The sequence below is a fragment of the Orcinus orca genome, chromosome 5 (assembly GCF_937001465.1).
Source record: "Orcinus orca chromosome 5, mOrcOrc1.1, whole genome shotgun sequence".
Classification (NCBI taxonomy): Eukaryota; Metazoa; Chordata; class Mammalia; order Artiodactyla; family Delphinidae; genus Orcinus; species Orcinus orca.
In genome coordinates, this window is record NC_064563.1 from 132,216,080 (window position 1) to 132,229,948 (window position 13,869).

Sequence of the window (13,869 nt, forward strand, 5' to 3'; positions counted from 1 at the left end):
GTCACAAACCTTATACTTATATTTTTTTAACATAAATACTCACTTTTCCCAGTAGATGTACAAGGTTGTTAGAAATTAAGAGAAACAACTAATTGAATACCATGGATTGTTTTGGGTAAGTGCTTGAAGCTGCATCCATTTGACATCTGTATGGTTGCTACTTTGAGCAGTTAGTTGGGAACATGAAGCTGCATGTCTTCAAACAGAATGATGACATCTATAATTCCTTAATAGTTTGGCTAAAATCAGTACCGGATATATAACACCAAATTAATCTCATACAATGAAGGCATGTCGACATTTTAAGGTCAACCTAAGCTGGTAATTTTCTGGCATTATTAGAGGTGGAGCTACCAATTGAATTATAGGCAATATAGTTCCTTTTAAAAAGAATGTAATCATTCATTTTGCAGATTTGAGGGTGAAAACTGTCAGTAAAATTTCAAGAATGTTCTTTTATAAAAATAAGCACATTTTAGACTAACTCAGAAAACTAGTTAACTTATGAGAATGCGTAAATCTTAATGCAGATGTTATTGGCAACCACTGTCATCAATGAAATAAATTACAATTTAAAATTGCAAGATTTTTCAGCATTCAGCTGATATTTATAGAGCCCACAAATACTGTAACATATTTTGTCAAAAGTTATTTCCAATTTATCTCTGTGAAAAATATATGTCTTTTATAATAACATTTTACAAACTGAAGATTTTAAGTTTAGGAAAATAAAATATGTTACAAGCAAGCTTGTAATAAAACTTGGGACTGTTAAAACAATCAGAAAAATTTACAGTGCTAAATCTTTTTTTTTTTTTGGTATAAATAATTTCATTGTAAATCAGTTCTTTTACAGTAAAATAACCCCCTCAAAGGAAACAAAGCTTTACTTTTGAAATTGAGGTAACTTCATTTAACATTTATTAAAGTTTCTCATACTATATTTAGAGAGAATTTTCAACATCTACAATTTTTTTAAATCTAAAAGTAATCCTGTGACCAAATAGTTGGTTAACTTTTGTTGTTGTTCCACCATTAGCTTTTTTCCTGAGTTTTACTGAATTGAATGTCTATCAATTTTTATAAGCATTTGGAATCCCTTTCTGCTGGAGGATTTTATATCTTATGCAATTGAACTCAAGTGTAGCCACGTGGCAAGTTTTGTATAACAAAATGTGAGTGGAAGTGTTATGTCTCCCTTATCCTTGTGATATGACACCTGTCATTGTTCCAGAGAGAAAATATTCCTTCCAAATACATTCTTGAATAAAGATAATGTGGGTCAGAGCTACACCTGAGTCCTGATGTACGTAAAGGTGAGAAGGAAAAATATCCTTTTGTTGTGAACATTCATTTGGAGATCATCATCAAATGATTGTTCTGCTCCTTTATTATTATTTTTTTTCTATCCTGTCATTTCCAATCCCAGCTGCTACTTTGCAGATATTTCTCAAATTTTCTGATCCCACTGATGTCATAGCTTCCCCAAAACCTGAATCTGAGACTTTGACTTGCTTATGAATAGTTTGTTTATGTTTGTGATGCCACGAAACTGGAATGGAGAACTGGGAAGAATAAGAAAGGGAACAAGACAAAGCCAATGTAAGAATTTCTAATCAAGTTGTGAGTGATGGAGACCTAATTCCACTGAGATCCATTGAGGCATCTGAAAATTTGTGTAGAATGCCTCCCACAGTTGTCACCTGAAAGATTAAAAAGGAGAATATATACCCATTGGCTCTTGTTCTTCATTTTCCATGGGTCAAGAGTTGTCTTATAGATATGAATCACTTGCACTTTCTTGTTTGCAGGAGTGTGGGAGAGCCAAAGCATCCAAAAGGCTTTGGAGCAGAAAGCAACCTGAGGCAAGTTGTTGATCACAGTAACCTATACGAATCTGGCTTTCACAGCAGTGTTTGCTGAATGAATTGTTTATTTCATCAAAGTTGCCATATTTAGTATTACAAAGTTGTTAATGATATTCTGTTAGAATCATTTAAAAAACATATAGTATCTCTATTTACATAACCTCCTCTTGATCAAACTTGCTAAGGATTATCAATATTATTAATCTTTTCAAAGAATGTACTTTTTGTTTTTAATTTTCTTTATCATATTTTCATTTCCTTTTTCATTGATGTCTTTTATATTTATATTGTTCTTTCTAATTACTTTAGGTTTAATTTGCTCTTGTTCTATAAAATTTTAATGGGGAAGATTCAATCATTGATTTTTTAGCAACAGTTTTATAGAATCATAAAAGCACTTATATATATGCATATATTTAGACCTCCATAAATATACATGAATTATAGAGCTATAAAGAGTCCTTTAAACATTTCTTTAGCTGTATCCCACAAATTTTATATGTGATGTTTCCATTAAAATTCAACTTTAAATATATTCTAATTATTCTTACAATTTCTGTTTTGACCCATGGGTTAATTATAAGTAAATTTCAAGTATTAGGGGTTTTCCTATTATTTTTATTTTTTTTTCTAATTCAATTCCATCATAGCTAAATACTCTTTGATATCAGTAAAATACTCTATGATTTCAATGTTTTAAAATGTATTGAGAATTGTTTCATTTCCAAGAATAGTGTCTATCCTGGTAAATGTATCATTTGAATTTGAAAAGAATATATATTCTGCCTTTATTCTCTAAATATCAATTAAGTAAAGGTGGTTGATGGAGTTGAAAATATCATTTAGATCTTTATGAATTGGGTGATTTTGTTTCCAGTTAATCTATCAGTTGTTGATAAAGGGAAACTAATATCTCCAGCTATGATTATTAAGCTGACCATTTCTCTCTTTAATTCTTTGTTTTTCCTTCATGCCTTTGAAAGTTTTGTTATTGAGTTCATAGACATTTATGATTGCTATGTCTTTTGGATGATTTTATCTTTTATCATTTATGAAATTTCTGTCTTTTTTTCTGGTAATACATTTTGTCTTGAAAATTTTTATTTAAATTTAATATAATTATTTCAGTCTTCTGCTTAAAACTTGAATTTTATATGTTTTTCTCTTCATTTACTTTCCAATTAAAATTGTCTTTAAAACTATGTCCCTTGTGGATAGCTTGTAGTTGGCTTTGTGTTTTAATCCATCCTGAAAATGTTGCTTTTACTTGGATTGCTTAATCTATTAACAACTAATGTAATTAACAAATTGTTTTGTGATTAACATTGTTATGTTTTCTTCTTTTCATCTGTTTTCATTCTTCTGATTCTCTTTTACATCATTTTTTTGGATTGTTTGAACATGTTTTAGAATTTCATTTATATTTTTCTGTTGGCTTTTTAGCTACAACTTTTTCATTTTTTATGACTTGAATAAGGATTAAATTACAAGCTTAAATCTTTATTTATGTACTGTAATATACTTTATAGTATATTATGTACTACTTTGCCTAAAACATTAAAATCTTCTTACAGTTGTTGCACTAAATTTACATACTTATAAACCTACAAAACTATGTTTTATTTAGATATAGTCATAGATAGACAGATATAGTTATGGATATGGATGTAGATATAGATGTATAAACATATAAATATTTTTATCAAAAAATTAAGAAGAAAATGGCAAAAATAAAAAATATTATTTTCTATCTACCCAGATATTTCAGATATTTTTCCTTCTTTTCTGAGAACATACTTCTTCTTCTGCCATCATTTTCTTTCAGTCTGAAGAATTTCCCTTTAATATTTCATTTAGCTCAGATCTGTTGGCAATGAATTACTCTGGTTTTCTTTTACCTGAAAATATTCTTATATTTTACCTTTGTTATTGAAGAATGTTTTTGATGGTTATAGAATCCTGTGTTGTTAGATTTTTTTTTTTTCTTCCAGCACTTTAAAGACGTTTCCTACTTTTCTTATCTACAAGGATTCTGGTGAGAACTCAGCCATTGATTGGAATTTTGTCTCTTTTTGCATAATACATTAATCCTCTCTTGTTACTTTCAATATCTACTCTTTATCTTTGGCTTTCAACCATTTGAATGTGATGCACCCTATTTTGGGCTTTTTCCCCTTTTATCTACCTGATATCCGTAGAGCATTCTATGTTTGCAATTATATGTTTTTCATCAAATTTGGGAAATATTAAGCACTATTTATTAAATATTTTTGTCCTCAATTCTCTCTCCTTGTACTATTCCAATTAAATGTGTTGTACTCTTTGAGATCATCAAAAAATTCCCTGTTTATTGATTTTTTTCTCACCATGTTTTACCTTAAATAATTTTCATTGATTTATTATGAAGTTCTTTAGTCTTTCCTCTCTCATGTCTATTTAGCTGTTAAGTCCATCCTTGAAAATCTCTTTCTTTCAGAAAATACATTTTTCAGTTCTAAAATTACCAATTCTAGAATTACTTTTTTTATTGTTTCTATTTCTCCATTTGGTTCCTACTGTGGCACAGAACAAGTTTCCAGGATGAAGTGAAAAACTGGCAAAATATACAAAAGGAACATAGAGACAAAAGACAAACTGCATATTTCACAAGGGTGTTTGCATAATAAATGTGAGTATTTTTGCCATATATTTGGTTATGAGAACTTTGGGACAATTTGAATGTATTATTAAAATGTTGTGAAAATCCTATTATTGCTTTTGTTACTAAGTAACATAGTTCACTAACGTAACTATTGTTAATTCTTGGTAGGTGTCCAGGCTATGAGCTTATGCTCAGTTATCTAATTCCTAAAGAATCTTAATTAAAAACAAACTTTAGGGAGTGTTCTACAGATGTATTTAGTGCCATCATGGAACTACTGAAATAATGTTACCACTATCATAACATTAAGAAAAGATAGAGAAGGATGATTATGATAAACCTACAATATAAGTGACTAATATAATAAAATCTGACATATTAAAAGTATTTTAAAGACAAAGAGAAAGTTCAGCAATATTTTTAGGTGCTCCTTGAAAAACAGTGACAAAATGAGATTAAGCTGATGTACATTTATTGTTAGTTGAGGAATTTTAACTATTGAAATAACAAGAATAAAATTGTGACTTGGTTTTGTATAAAAACACTTTTGTTCTTCTCATATGTTGATAATGTTCTAGAATAATGCACATAAATGTACACACATTCTTGTGTGTATATAAAACCATGAATACAAATAGCATTCTACCTCTTGGGTGATCTCACCTTTCCTCAACCTGCAAATAAGCCACAATACACACGTCCAGCCTCATGAGATATTTCAAAATTCATGAGCTAATGCTCCTACCCATTGTTCAGAGAAGACTGTTTCAAACATGTATGCAGTATCCAATTACACAGAAGTCTGAAATAGTCACAATAAACTAGAAATGCAGTATTTGGAGGGAATGGATTCTAATGTGAATGACAGCTCAAAATGTCAGAGTACAAGCACATATACCTCAACACAATCATATCTGAACAATAAAAATGAATGCAGTAGAGATAAAAAGACAACATCACTCTAGGCAGGAAAGCATATTTTGCCAAGCTAATTCCCTATTATTTTCTACTGAAATTTTATTTTCCTTTAGATCATTATGTTTTACTTTTACTTTATATCACCCACATTCCAAGGATTCCTTACTTTCCTTCCTTGATCTCTGGCTTAGGATTTAATAAAGAATGTTTCCCCATTTTTCCCATTTGTGCAAAATAAAGATAACATATGATAATCATGATGGTAATAATGATAATAATAAATTAGGCATCTTCCATAGCAAACAGTTAAAATTTATCTCTACTAGATTAGGACCTCATTGCCAAAAGTATTTGTATTTGGTGGAAGACAGAAACAGTTGCTTGTTTCTGCTAACTTGGAAGTTCAGACAGAGCATGTTTAAGTTATAGTTCCTTCCAATTATTCAACTGATGTTAGAAAGGCCCTGACCTTCTCACCATTGTTTTCTTTACTCATCAAAATTACAATGGTTTCAACAGAAATCTGTCTCTCTTTTTCTCTTCAAGTTCTTTTCTAGTACAGGCAAGTTGTCAGAAGCCGCTCCCAAATGTAGGAAATAGCTAGTCAACAGTCACAGCAAAAAGAGCAAGTATTTTTTCTATAATTGAGAATTTTATGGAGAATTCTACTTACAGTTGCTTCTGTTATGTCTTGCCTCTAACATGTATTATGGACATGGTCCGATCATACTCTATCCAGGCCTGAATCATGCACAAAACCTTGCAGAAAAAGTAAAATTGGACTGGGTGAGCCCCACCAATGATTTTCACAAGAAAGAGGTATGCTGTTACTAAATGACAGAGGGGAAATACATGGGCTACAAAAACAGATTTCCACCATATATTATGAAAATGACAATAGAATTATTTGTTCTTGAAAACAACCAAAAAATTAAACACTAAAATTAACGAAATGAATTTTATTTAAAGAAAAATAAAAAGATTTGATATACAGTTGACCTGTGAAAAACTTGAGGGTTGAGAGCACCAACCCTCCATGCAGTTGAAAATCCATATATGTTATAGCCTGCCTGCTAACTTCCTCCATATCCACAGTTCTGCATCCTTGATTCAACCAACCTTGAATTACACAGTAATGTAGTATTTACTATAAAAAAAAAAAATCAGCATAAGTGGACCCAAGCAGTTCAAACCCATGTTGTTCAAGGGTCAACTTTACATATTATATGACTCTAGGATAATCACATTTTAACAAATATGTTCCATATTCTTGGGTTCAGCATCATTCAAGGCCTGTTGTTGAATATTTATTGATGCCTTAGAGTCAATGAAAAGTCTTTCAGTATATAGTTTTTTAAATGTTTGAGCATCCTTGTTCTTTCATTCCTTCTATTTTTTAAAAAATCTTTTTTTTACTCCACAATCAGGTCTCATAATATGACAATACCTTCAACTGGTAAGACAAAATTATATTTTCTTAAGTAGACAATTCAAAATATTTAAAGCTTTATTAATTTTTCCAAGAGTGAGTCAATGTTATAAATATGTTAATATGAACAATATATCAGAAAGAAGAAATAATCTTATATACCATTTTTAAATTAAAAACATATTTTTTGAAACAATCCACTAAAGTAGGAATATTAATCAGGACAGAATTTTTAAGCTACAGTAAAATGACTTCCAAATCTTGGTGTCTTAGACCTCCAACATTTATCTTTACCTTTTGTTCCCATAGAGTCTGCTGGTTGTCTAAGCTACTCTGAAGAACAACTTTTTTTCTATGGGTTGATTTAGTCTTTTTTGGCTCTTTCAGTATTATAGGAACTCTATATCAGTATGCGGTTTGTCTATTGCCATTTGACAGAGAGATAGAGAGAGAGTTAAGGAGTTAATACAGAGTCAAACAGAAAGTTGAAAGTTCCTGATAGTCTCTGGACAGGGCCAGAGGGAAATTCCTTTTGTTGCTTAAATGAAATATGCTTAGAACTCAAGAGGCCTCACAAAAAATAAGATCAGAAGGCTGTCCCTAACCCCTGCAGAAGTAGAGACAAAGATGCCAGGCAGGGTTAATCTTACCCTGATCTTAGTCCAAGCCTCTCCTACTCCTAAAATCAAAATTGGATCATGCTGAGCCATAAATATCACTATGGGCTTTAAAAGCATAAATAAATGTCATATTTGACTAAGAAGTACAGTCTTAATGTCAAAGGTCAGTTACAGAGAGAAAAGAGAAAAAATATTTGCATGGTCGGAAGTTTAGACTGATACCAATGAAGACTTATTCAAATATATATAAAGTATTTATCAATAATGTAGGGTCAACTTGTCACTACATAGAAATGTGAGGAGAAGAGAAAGCTATATAGCTAATGTGTAGAGAGGGAAATTTGGGGGAGACAGGGAGGGTTGGGCATGACTGACAGTGATGGAAATCTCTACTGGAACCTTGAGACAAGTCCTAGACCAGAAGTAAGAAGAATGAGGTTCTAGTCCTCCCCATTCTATCTCTCACACCTCCATGATCTCAGGAAAATCCTTCATCTAGTCTCCAGCTTCAGCTTTTTCATTTCAGCAAAAAGAGACATTATCTTGAGACAATGTATGTGTATGTGCTTTGTAACATTTTAAGTCCTCCATAAATGCAAGCTCGGGGTTGGTGTTATTAACAAATGTTAGTTGAATTAAACCAAAATTGGGTTATAGTATCATAATGACTGTATGCCTACCAATAAACACTATCCAGACTAGAGTTAGTAATAGTAAGTCATTTATAAACTGTGTGAATTCCTAACATTAAAGGGTCAAACCATAAACAAGGTAAAACATTTCAAGTTTACACAAATGGCTACAATGGGAAATTAGGAATGGCAGATTATTAAGGAAAAAGATGCAAACCATTAGATATATATATATAAATCCACTGCCCTAGAGCCAACTAAATGTGCTTTAAATTCTTCTCCAAAATACACATTGGCAGTTTGAGGACTGTAACTGGAGTTAATTTCCTCTTCCACTTATTTCTTCTTACTATCTAGGTTACTTTAGGTAAGGTTTTGAGGGACTAAATTTTAGCTTCTTTGTCTAAAACTAGAATCTGTTGTCTTATATGCCCTCCTGTTCTAATATTCTATGGTTCTCTCACTCATGTATTTTGCATGGTTAGTCTCGCATGGCTAATCACATAGGGAAAAACATAGCATGAGCCTTTCCAGTAGATCTAATCTCTTGAATGAAGTCACTGACCACCCTTTGTAATTGTAATGTTGCAGTTACCATGAAATCATTCTGTATGAAATTTGGAATATTTAATCAGACCTTAAAAATGGTATACTTTAATAATTGAGTGTCTTCTCTTTTGCTAATTTTTATACATATGCAATAAATAATTGCCAATTCTTTAAAGGCAAGTCTAATCTATAGGGACAGAGAACAGATTGTTTGCCTGCAGCAGAAGGTAGGAAGAAGAGAGGGACTGAAACATAAACAAGTAAACGTTTTGGAAGTGATGGAAATATTCTACATCTTGATTATATTTCTGGTAACCCAGATATATACATTTTTCAAATCTCATCAAACTACACACTTAAAATTTGTGCATTTTATTGTTTGCTATTAATGCCTCAATCAAGTTGGTTTAAAGAAGAAATAATGCCCTAGGGCACTGTTTATTGCTGATGTTGTATTATTTTATTGCTGATGTTGTATTATCTTTAGATCTTTCCTTTGGTCAGAATAGTTTATATAAATAAAACATGAAGGTCAATAAATTCACCCATACTCAAAGCCCCTTGTCAGAGTATAAACTTATCTACAATATGCTTATCAATTCCCCCTTCTTTTAATTAAAATATGTTTTAATATTTACTTTTCAGGTCAAAATTACTTAAGGATACACTTACTATGAAAGAGTATGAGTAATATTATCATTTTTGACAGCCCCAAATGTCTGCTGAAATCAATAATTTAAATGTATACAAACCAGTATCAGTGTCCAAAAGAGCACCTGGTGTGTTTCAGATGTTAAATAAATATTTGTTAAATTAATGAACAAATGTCACTGTCCTACCCTATGGCTACATCCTGCTTTCCTAGACAATAGTAAGAAGCAAAATTTAAAATTTTACATCTAGTGACAATGGACCAAAAATCCCCATTAGTAAATGGGGGTTTGATCTATAAGAAAAATTTCCTATAAAAACAACTTGAAAGTTATGTAATAGTTAATGATCGTTTAACTCAGAATATATTTCTGCCTGATGGGCTCATTTTGTTTGCTTTAGTTTCTAATTTGTAAACCTATCTCTTAGGGATTATCTATGTTACTTTGAATAACTTCAATTCCTTTGATATTCTTCCAGCCAGACCCTCTCTTTTTTTTTTTTTTTTTTTTTTTTTTTTTTTTTTTTTTGCGGTACGCGGGCCTGTCACTGTTGTGGCCTCTCCCGTTGCGGAGCACAGGCTCCGGACACGCAGGCTCAGCGACCATGGCTCACGGGCCCAGCCGCTCCGCGGCATGTGGGATCTTCCTGGACCGGGGCACGAACCCGCGTCCCTTGCATCTGCAGGCGGACTCTCAACCACTGCGCCACCAGGGAAGCCCCCAGATCCTCTCTTAATAGCTGTCTCCTCAAATTGCATTGGGATCTGGGAGTTCCCTTAAAATCTTTCAAAAAATACCCCAATTTCTTCCTAGCCCAGAAAAACTAATTGTGGCATCTCTGTGAGAGGATTTATGGAGGAGTAGAAGCATTTAGTTGTGTATAATTATAAGACCTTTAACTCTGCTACTAATTCCAGCAACTTTTCTTCTTGTCTTCTGTTTGCACACCAGTCATTCAGCACATAGCTGTCCAACACTATGCAGTGCTCTAAAAGTCTCCAGGAGAAATGTTTTCCTGTGGTTTATAATAGAGGGCAAAGAAAATCTTGGTTTATAGAGATTGAGAAATCTATTCACTGTGTTTAGAGTTAATCCCAACTTCCTGCCTAACTCTCTTTCAAAGGGATTTAGCTTTAAATCCTAAATCTTTCAGCAGACATAAATGGAGAATTCAGAGAAACAGTAATTATGAAAATTTTATAATCTCCACAAACTAAAGGAATTTCTATAATAATCAGTCTATTGATATAATGTTAGCTATCCAATTCATCCCATCTGAAAGAGTAACAAGTCATGAATAGAAAGTGAGTGGCCACTTGAAAATTGTATTTGCTAAAACACATATGCTTAATATATAGCAGTATTCATTTTGATCCTAAGGACTAACATTTGTTGAATATTTACTTTTTTCAGACGCACTTGTTAATGTTTTACATTGAATCTTCACAATATTCTCACAAATTAGATACATTATTGCAAACTCCACTTTACTTCAGAGGAAAGTGAAGTCAAATTAAGTCAAAGCAAGTTGCTTTTTATGTAACTAGCAGTGATAGAGCTGAGATTTTTAACCCAAGACAATCTGGGACCAGAGCTCTTTCTTTTAATCATTATATTACATGGCCTCAAAATGGTACAAAAGACTCTAAACTGTGTATATGAAATTATAATTTCTTCTCTCTACATGATCTTATAGTATGTGAGTGGTTTGATGAAAAAAAAATCAACTAAGAAAAACTGAAAAATAGTAGTATGATTTTATTTTGGTTTTTGCCCAGCAGAAAGACTTAAAAAGAAAGATGATACTGTTATTTTGTATTGAGAAATAAATGATCAAATAACAAAATCTCCCTTCTCCATTTGATACATTAAGTGGATTAAGTAGATAATGATGACTGGGACTCTTATCTCTACAGGAAGGCTTAAAATAGCATGGAGAATGTGGATGTGAAAATAACCATCATTTTCAGATACACTGAGGTCATCCGCACATGGGCTCAATGATATAGGTACCATGATGGTGCCCATATGCTGTCACCTCCTCTGTTATTTCCTTTGATCCTTCAGGGATCCTAGCAACAGTTTCTCTTAGAACATTCATCAGCCCCATGGACCCAAGTAGCAGCTTGCTTGGAAGAGATGTCCTACATCTTTGATTTCTACTGATGATATTGGTGGTGGCTCCAAGACATCCCAGTGATCAGTAGCCACATTGCTGGGATTACATAACCAGTCTGAGGGCAGAATTAATCAGAATTGGACCATTAATTCTACAACTCGGTTCTGGTCCCAATCCCAGAAAACTTTTAAACTGAAAGAGTATGTTCACTGGCCTCAGGCACAATGGAATTTCTCTCTTGAATTCATGTGGTTCTGTCACAGTGAAAGCCTCAAAGAAGAGAGCTGCTGTAGAAAACCTATGAAATACCACCAAAGGTGAAGAACTACTGAAAAAGCCATCTGATGTCACTGAGGTCTCTAGGAATAATAGTTGAAGGTGTTGCCTTTTCCCAGATCGGATGTGGCCTGACCTGTCTCCTATCATTTCAGTTTTGATCTGAGTTAAATGACCATGTCAATGGTTGGCTTAGCCCTCTTTGGTGTCTCAGCATAGCTGATGGCTATATATTTTATACTGAAACGTGCCTGTTAAGCCCAGACCTTGCTCACTTATCATCTACTGTCCCTGAGGCTTGTACAGAAAGTCTCCTTATCTTCTGTGGCCCCAGTGTCCCCCTAGACCTTCAAACAACTACAGTGTGTCTTCATCTTCAGTAGTTTAGTGTTATACTCCCAACAAATCTTCTAGAGCACAGCTCAGAGCAGTGGCTTTGCAGTGCTATTCACTCTTTAGTGATAGGGACTTTATCCTCCTCTTCATTCCAGTGATACAGTTTCATGCCCTTTCCATATCATAAAATCTGAAACTGCTTCTACATCTAAAATCTTAATCTTCTGATATGCTCGTATTGGAATCAATCTTCCTGTCCTTCAGGACTCATTCTTACTGCCATTGACCTCCTCCTTGCTTACTTAAATATCTTGTTTCTGTTCCCCACATTCCCACACTAAATTGCCAGTTCTTTTTCTACTTTGCTTTGCACCATGTGGCTTCTTGGCCACACCTTGTGTCTTTTCACTACAATGACTCTCTCGCTGTAACCCTGGCTCGCTTGCCTCTGTGTATTTATTGGTTCAAAAACTGGCCCTCTTACATGAAGGGCAACACCAAAGAAAGAGGCAGACCACTTTGGATTGCTAAGTGACAGGTTTAATAAATATGGAAGCTTACATAGGAGACTTGTCTTGGCCAACTGCAAGGCAAGTAGATTTTCGCACTCGTCTGCCAGAATCTTAAAAGTTTATGTAGATGTCTCAACTAGGTTCAGTCATGTATTCAGTCCAGATAGATTGTCTCAAAAAACACCTTGCTCTCTCAAGTCTATGTCCTTGAAAATGGCTTCTACTGTAAGAACAGTGGGCACACTCTTCGTTCCAAGGTCAGGGGAGGGAGTGAGATGCCTCCAATTGCCAGGGTCTAGCTCACAGGCCAACCAGTAGTCACGTCTTCCTGATGACTTTCTCCTGCAGTATCTAACCTGTTCTTTAAATATCTTATGGCTGGATAAAGCCAGCTATGCTTCCTCTTTCTTTCAACATCTCAGCTACTTAGGGTTGGTTTAGAACATCACAAAATGGTGGGGGTTGACAACACTCAATTCATGGTCTTTAGCCTTGAACTCTCATCTCAATACTGCAGAGAAAGACTTCTGCAAGTATATTCTGCTCTCTATACTATGCCCTTGTCTAATTATTATCATCCAGGTATGAAAATGGTTTCTGTAACAATGTACTAAATGTCTACAGTAGGGAATATGTCACCTCTTTCTCAACATGTCTAAATCCATAATCAACTACTTTACATTAAAAATGGTTTCCTCTCCTATAGTTCCCATTTAATAAAAGAAATTGTTAATCATTTAATAGTTTTTCTGAGAAATCATCCACTTTTCTCCATTGGATCAGTCACTAGGTCTACAGATTTCATTTCTTAATAATTTATCCCCTACCTTATTCCTGACCATCATTGCTTCACATCTATATTACAGAAATTGACTTCCACCTGATCAAAAAGACTCTGGCTATTCTCACACTACTGTCTGAGAAATATTCCTAAAATGCAAATGAGGCCCTACTACTGGACTGCACATGATCATGCATTGCTTATCTCCATTCACCATTTCCCTTGCATAAATGTCAAAATTGGATTATCAAGGAAACCTCTCTCACCTCCAGCCATTTCTCATAGTGGACACTTCATTGCAGGCAGCCTGATTTTCTCACTGCTGCAAAGGCATAGTGCTGTTCTATTCATTGTTTGTTTGTTAAAACACACAGATTTCAGTTTTTGAAATTATGCAGATTTTTTTTCCTCATTAACCAGAGTGGTCATATTAAGTCTTCTCATTATAAACACAGACATGTTAAAAATCCCACTAAGTCACTGTATATGTACACTTGCCAGAGATGGTATGTGGGTGCCCACCACAGACAAATGA